General features: G+C 37.3%; 1 long non-coding RNA gene across 1 annotated transcript; it reads left to right on the top strand.

Moving 5' to 3' along the window:
- Positions 1-2,417: 2,417 nt before the first annotated feature.
- LOC311095931 lies at positions 2,418-4,840 on the top strand. The gene is made up of 3 exons (XR_014608922.1): positions 2,418-2,562; positions 3,886-4,051; positions 4,641-4,840. It is a non-coding gene; the product is annotated as an uncharacterized lncRNA (long non-coding RNA).
- Positions 4,841-8,256: the final 3,416 nt, after the last annotated feature.

The raw sequence follows: 8,256 nt of genomic DNA, 5'->3' as shown, positions 1-8,256 counted from the left end.
ATATCTAGGTTGTGGTCAGTTATTCCCACCCTCCATTCAGGTTGCTGGTGAAGCAAATGAAATTGATGAACAGACATACAATGGGGATATACAGATGCTGTTAAAGACAGTTGATATTGATAAAAACAAAACCTCTGAAGTTTCATCAGTAATTTACAAAGGGACCAAGTACACCAAAGGCCTTGTTGTTGTTTTAAAGCACACTGGTGACAACTTGGTCTTTGGGAAAATATCCCTCATACTTACTGATGAGAAACAGGTGCACTTTGTTGTTTTGGTACATCAATCTTTACTGTTAGTTGATCTTGGAATCTATCACCTATGCAATTCAGAAAATGAATATGCATATATTAATGCAGATAGGTTGCAAGATTATTATCCACTGCCAGTGTACAACATCTTGGACCTCCCTACTGTTTGCTTGCATCACTCAGTGTGTTCTTCATTCTAGGTATGGATGCTGAATGCATTCAGGAAATTCAGAGAGTGCTACCTGAATTAGACTATGAGAGATTGATGGGTCTCATTGAACACCTGTCATCAGCTGTTGGGAGTCACAAATAAAGAAGACCTTGCCTTTATTGAGAAGGATGACTTCCAGCATCATTTAACACCAATACAGTGTTGTAAAGTCATCCAAGCCTTCAAAAAAAGAGGTGAGAAAATGCACATCAAAAGCAATGTAAAATATTAAAGATATTGTATGTGGCATCTTTCTAGATAAAGCTTGAGACACTAAACTTCAGCCCTGGGGATCCACCTCCCAGCATGTTTTAGATGTCTCCCAGTTCAACATTCTAAGAAGCAGATGAGCTGAATCAGGTGTCTTTATTAGTTGGACTAATCTAAAACATTTTGCGATGTGGGTCCCCAGGACTGGAGTTGAGAAACACTGGGTTAAACTACTGGATAAACGTAATCTCTAAATGACAGAAGAGAAAGGGGAAACAAATTGTTAGTTGTTTGGGCACAACAGCCTGAAAAATAACCATAGATGTTATTGTTTAAAAATATTGTATAAAAAAGTCAAGCAGATTTGAGAATCACTAATAAAACAATTTTAAGTTCTCTTATCTGTAAAAAGTTCATACTGTAAATAAAATGCACTTGTAAATATCTGTTAATGTATTTCTTCTCTACTAGAACTGAATGGTAAAGCTGACACTGATGTCAACTGTGTGCCAAATGAAAAAACAGTGCCTTTTTCATCCTTGGACCCAAAGCCGACAGATGGACATTCCCAATTTACACCTCCTCATACACGACCCCACTCTAATGGATTATCTTTTACAAACACACAGAACTCATGGGTCAGCCAGTTTGAGATTCCTTGGGACAAGATGCCTGCTTCACTCTCACAGGGAATATTAAGAGGGCACAGGGCTAACCCTGCAGAGAGACGAGCAATGGTGAGAACTGTGGTGGCTGCCATGCAGAAACACTGTCCAAATCCCAACAGGGCTGCCTGCATGGAGATAGCGAAACTGATTGTGTCAAAATATCCTTTGACCTTTGCAGACACAAATGCGGAAGGTGAACAGTTGGGGATAGGTTACTATTCTCTTGTTAATCAACTTAAAACAAGAGTTGAGCATGTTAACCGCAACAATGTAACTGATAGAATACGGAGAACAAGAACAACGACAGAACTTAGCACTACCACCAAAACAGTACGGTGCAAAGTAGACGGGTATGGCTGCACAAATTGGCAGCCAAAAAGTCTCCCAGAAGGAGAGTCAGTTGACTCCTTAGAAGACCGAAGAAAAAATATGGTCACCATATTTCAGTCTGCTGGCCCCAGAGTTGTGGACAATCCAGATATTGACAATTCAATGAGACTGACATACATCTATCAGCGTCACATGATAAACAGTTGCCCTCCCCCTAGTACAAATGAAATTGAAGAACAGTGGCCTTTCCTCTTTACAAAAAGAGGACTCTGTGGCCATTTCAAAACTCTCACAGATATTGATATCTGTGATCGAGTAGGACAGGCTCTTCACACCAAGGGGAAGAGGATCATAGATTTCTTCCAAAGACAGACTCAGAACAGAGACATTCAGTGTCTTCTCCGGGACATTGAAAGCGATACAGCGACCATGCAGCATAGCCGGACCAGCATAGCAACAGTGCTTCTTTTGATGAAGCACTTCCTTGAAAAAGAGGATTCCATCTTCATTTTGGCTGATGTAAGTGGGCAATAGTATTGTGAATTACATGAAATGTTATTTTAAGCTGCATTTTAAACATGTAGTAATAATAGGTATTTTTGTGTTTTAAAGACAACTGCAACAAAGGCATCCATCGAGAAAGACTTGAGCCTTCCAGCCACACCAAGACTCATAATGCTTGGTAAGAGAAGATTTTGAGGAATGTTTTTTTTTTAGGGAACACATTTCTCTCTTCCACAAAGTGGATGGTAAGCATTGAGGGAAAGGTGGCCTATGTTTTGGATGAGCACCTGGGATTTGCAGATGCCTTATCTGTATTCTTCAGCTGCTTCTACGTTTTCAACATCGAATACCAGGAGAATGCCTGTGCAACACTGGAACTCATACAACGGTAAGTACCTCTTTGATTCTCCACATATTGTTTTGTTCTGTTAATTCAAAGTTAAAAATGTTTAGTTGTCTGTTTAAATAAATCAGAAAATTATATAGTTTTTCACTTCCTTGTAGCTGTAACTAGCCATGTACAATTATATTCCATCTGCCAAAATAATCCAAAAAATTGTGTTTGACCAGGACTGCTTTAATTCTAGAAGATAAAATTATCTTGTGGAATTTGAGCAGTCCTGGTCAAACACAATTTTTGGATTGTTTTGGCAGATAAATATATGAAAACACTTTTGAATAATGGTCCGTCATTTTACGTAACTATGCAGGATTAATAACTAATATGGAAACAAGATTTTCTAAGCAGTAAGTAATAGTAAATGAAGGACTGATCTATTTTTTATTAGGTAATCAATAATTACTGAATGAGATTTGCCTCATTAAGAACTAATAATTACGACAATTTTATGAATATTTTTTTATTAAATTAATTACTAATCACAACATTAACCTGTGTCTGAGACATAATCACTTGTCTTTTTTTACACTGAATATGAAAGTGTGAAAGTGGTTTTGTCTCAGACACAGGTTAATGCTGTGATTAGTAATTAATTTAGTAAAAAAGTATTTCATAAAAATATCATAATTATTAGTTCTTAATGAGGCCAATCTCATTCAGTAATTATTGATTATCTAAAAAATATCTCAGTCCTACATTTACGATTACGTACTGATTAGTTATTCTTTTTTCCATGTTAGTTATAGGTAGTAGCTGTAGTGATACTGTAGAACTACTCATTTGTCCTGCTTTACTTCCTGCATAGTTACCTAGAAAAGGCACAGTTCACTCAATAAAAATAAAAATTCTGTCATCATTTACTAGCCTTCAAGTTGTTCTAAACCTGTATCAATTTATTTGTTCTGCTGAATGCAAAATAATATATTTTTAATAATGTTTTTAACCAAACAGTTTTGAGGCACCATTCACTTCAATAGAAGAGGGAAAAAGGTGAATTGTGCCCCAAAACGAAATAAATGATGACAGAAATGTATCCTAAAACTTTCCTTTTAACGAAGGACCATTATCCTAAAGTTTTACCAAAAACATTTAAAGCAAAGAAATCTAAAATGCCTTTTTCCACTCATAGCTTAAGAAATACAGCACACAGACTCAAAACATATTTAAGCCTGTTTTTAAGATTCTTTTGTATTTCAATTGTATAGTAAAATTCACTTTTCTTAAAATTGTATTGATATTATTTAAGAATTTTATTGTATTTAAATATATTGTGATGTTTTTTTTCTTACATAAATTTTCTCTTGCTTAAAGATTTTTTGTGAGGATAAACCCAGAGGAGGGAACAAAATGCACCGCCAAAACCGGAGTGAGTCGGAAGACAGGAGAAGTTGTCAAGAGGAAGGCAACAGTAATCAATAACAGAGTGTCATCCTTCCTTCGCCACCTAATGGAGTTCGAGTGGAAAAACTTGGACTAGGTGAGATGCTTCTTAATAGGGAATGTACCATAAACAAACACTTTTCATTTTGACGATACTAATGCAGTATACTTTTAATTAATCCTGCAATAAAGGTTACAATGTTGTTTTTGATTAAATTGTTTTGAGGTGTTTCAGTAATATGATCATTTTGGAGGATGTAGTTTGTTCTGCTACTATTATGTACTGACAGTTCTCTTTTTCTTTTTTTTTACTCCAAATCAATTCTGTTAAGCTAATTAATAGAATCGCCTCTCAGTAATATGCAATCAGGTTCAGCATCACTACAAAGTACCTTCTTCAAAATATTCATAGCGTTCATTCCGTTCAATCACCATCTCCCTAAAAGAGTTTCAACAAAAACTAAACATTTCATTTCGCATCTTTATGAAGGCATTGCAGGACTGGATTAAACAGCATTTGTTTAGCTAGGTGTACCTCAAAGTGTTAACCAAGTGTATAAAATACTGTTTTACCATATGATGAAATGTAATGGGCTTCATTTTTAGGATTTTTTATTCAATTCCATCTGTGTAAATGTTTGTGTATACTCAAAATGTATGACTAACTTTATGTCATTCTTTCCTAGAGGGACTTCTGACAGATGCCATGCCATAATGGAGCGTATTCCTGGTTGTCAAGTCATCAAATGTCCCAGGTTTATTGAGAAAATTGAGTACTTGTTTACTTTCAGAATTCATTGGCTTTAGACATTTACTGTTATTTCTAATGTAATTTCCTATTCATTTTAATACTGTACTATTTTAATACTAATATTTTAATACTTAAATGCACTTTGTTAATTCAATACTATGTTATTTTGTCAATTCTTAAATGTATTGCTTTGTTAATGGGTTTATGTTATGTGTTATGTGCAGCGTCCAGATACTTTGTTATAAAAACTATTTTCTGCAGTGTTTTTAAAATAAGTTACATTGAATGCACTCTAATTGCTTTTATACATGTAAATTCATGCTCTATTTTGTATATTGTATATTTATATTAAGTTATTTATATGTATATGTATATATTCTGAAAATAATATATGAATTGAGTTTTAAAGTGAACTTTTTTCTCACATTTACATGTTCAAGTTTAATTTGCAATGTTTTAAATAAAGAATTTCATATTTTGTAATAATTGTGTCTCTTTGGACTAAATGTCAGGGCTTGTGTAGGATAAAAATTATAAAAGTGTAATTTTAATTTAGTAAGAATTAATTATTGATTAGGATTAGTGTACTGTTAACCAAGTTGTTTTTTACAGTAATGGTACTGTACAATCAATTACATGATAACAGTAACACACTGTAAAACTAAAATGTGGTTCAGTACTGTAAATCTCAAATACAGTAACTTACTGGCAACAGTGTTGCCAGTAAGTTACTGTAAAAAACCCTTGAAAAGTCTAACAGTGTGTTGAAGTAAAAATGTAAATGTAAATGAAAAGGTAACAAAATACAATGCAACCCAAGTCCAACAACAAAGTCCAAAACCAAAGAGCTCTCTTCTCCAATCAATTGGTGATCTCTTAAGCAGCGTAGCGTCTAAGGCACTATCACAGGTGTTTCCAGTTGACTGGCAATTGAGGTGATTAGTGGGCTCAGGTACCAACAGCAATTCCCAGAATCAACAGCAGAGGTCGTCACACTATCACATCTATTCAAAACTTTTCAAGCAAAGGTTTTAGCCAGGAATGGGTAAACTCTGTCCTGGAGGGCCACTGTCCTGCAGAGTTTATCTCCAACCCTGATAAACTCTCCTGCCTGTATCTTTCTAGTAATCCTGGAGACATTGATTAGCTGTGTTTGAAGAGGGTCCCAGATAGCAAGCAACCATCAAAACAATGTTAAATCAATGTTAATGTGTCAATGTTAAAGGGTTAGTTCACCCAAAAATGAAAATTCTGTCAGTAATTACTCACCCTCATGTTGTTCCAACCATGTAAGTCTTTCGTTCATCTTCGGATCACAAATTAAGATATTTTTTATGAAATCTGAGAGCTGGCTCACTCCTCCATAGGCTTTCAGAGGGACCCAAACTCGCCGGCCCAGAATAGTTATTAATAACATTTTTACAATAGTCCAAGCGACGACAATACTTTTTGTGCGGAAAAACAACAAAAATAACGACTTTATCCAACTATTAGTGTTCTTCAATGTGGGCCTCTGACGAGAGTTCACGGGAGCGCCACGACACATGCGCGAGAACTGAGATTACAGTGTTCTTCTTCTACTACTACTTGTTACTGGCTGCTCACTCCTTGGGAGTATTACCGCCATCTACTGTACAAGATGACGTCCCGACATTGCCGGAAGCGCAAAACGGTCTGTTTATAAGCAGATGAAGACGCGCGCTGTATGTAAGCTATTGAATTCGACACTTATTGTGATTTAGGTCTGCTTATAAACAGATCGTTTTGCGCTTCCGGCAATGTCGGGACGACATCTTGTCATCAGAGCTCAGAGACGCTGTAACAGGATGCGCCGTAAACAACTGAAGATTCTGGTGAAGGATTTGGCAGCACTTCATGTGATGACGTCAGAAGAGAGTTTGGCATTTGCATTGGTCTGTCTGTGTATAAAAGACTGAGGGAAAGATTGGACTGGAAGATTCTGAATAGCGCAGTATCTCTCGACGCCTGATACCAGCTGATTGTACCTTGATTGAAACTTATTATTGTAACTTTACTATTGTACTTTTATATTCTTTGTTTATGAAATATTAACTTTAATAAAACTTAAATTATATTATTGGTGAGTTATTGTCTACCAGCGTAATATTTGATAAGCCTTAAAGGACAAGTTTGGTATTTTACACTTAAAGCCCTGTTTTCAGATCATTTCTTCACCTATGCAGCCATTGTGGAGGTGGGGGGGAAAGCGAAAGAAACCAAAAATTCTCGGGCCAGCAACATGTGTCCAAATTTTAATCTTAAACGTTCTATTTCATCAGAAACGATCTGAAAACAGGGCTTTAAGTGTAAAATACCGAACTTGTCCTTTAAGCAGGAACTGACCACAGGGAAGTCTGCTGAACAAATTGTAAGTACCTTTTGAATGCTTATAGTTTTGTCCAGATTCGACTTTCCTTACCTACCTGAGAATAATAAATAAATAGGTAAAAGGTGTAATGATTAAAGGACACACCATAAAACAAAGTCCACAAACAGGATCCTCACATAAGTCCCTGGTTTGTCCAGATGTTGTAGGATATAATGCAGTCAGGTGGTGCTAGAGACAGTCCAATGGTAGGACTGTATACTGGTATGCAACCCATTCAAAATGCAAACCTCAAGAACGGTCTGTGAAGGGGGACAATCTGGATATGAAAGTATGCATCTTTCAGATCCACTGAGAAAAAAACAAGCCCCAGATGTCTGATGTCTGAGGTCTGTGATGCGCCTGATGACGCCATCCTTCTTGGGAACGAGGAAGTAACGGCCATAGAATCCTGACAGCATTTTCGCCAGTAAGCTCAGTACTTCAGTGCGAAGGACGTGAGCCACGTTGCTCTTCACTGAAGTATTGACTATGTCCGCGAAGCGGGGTGGTCTGTGAGCGAATTGGAGCGAGTAACCTCATGTCATCATGTCCAGAACCCATTTTAACACACCGGGGATAGCTTTCCAAGCCTCAGCCTGGGTGGCTAAGGGCTGAATTAGTTCAGACGGCAGCTCGCCACGCTGGGTCGGGGACTGGTGATCATAGAAGTAGCGTTTGGCCAGGCGGAGGCGCGGCTTACGGCTTTGCTTCGGGGCCTGGGTCCCTGCTGAGCTGCAGAATGCGAGTCCTCCCAGCGAGAGGACTAGTCTTTGATGAATGTGGCTTTCATGGGCGCAACCCTAGCAAGTGACACACTCAGAGGCACGGCGTTTTAAGAATAAATGGCTGAGAAAGACGTTCTAATGAGTCTCAACTGATAATCACAGCGAGGAACATCACACTTAGCACTGTGCTCAGCTGAGCGTAGTCAGCGTTGTGCTCGCTCTCACTGTTTTTGGAGTTTTCCTGCCACAGAGATAGTGAGACGTGCGGGACATAGACAGGCATGAGCTCACTTAGGCTACGTTTACACGGAAACGATCTGAAGAGAAAACGCAAAAGTGATCACTTTTTATTCTGCGTTGTGTAAACAGCCCCTAAGAGAGTTAAAATAACAGTGAAGCAGTGTTAAACTTATAACTAAGATATAATTAAGTTATAA

This window comes from Abramis brama (genome assembly GCF_963993115.1).
Source record: "Abramis brama genome assembly, chromosome: 1".
NCBI classification, from domain to species: Eukaryota; Metazoa; Chordata; class Actinopteri; order Cypriniformes; family Leuciscidae; genus Abramis; species Abramis brama.
The sequence above is the reverse complement of the archived record's forward strand: the minus strand, read 5'-3'. Positions and strand labels throughout refer to the sequence as shown.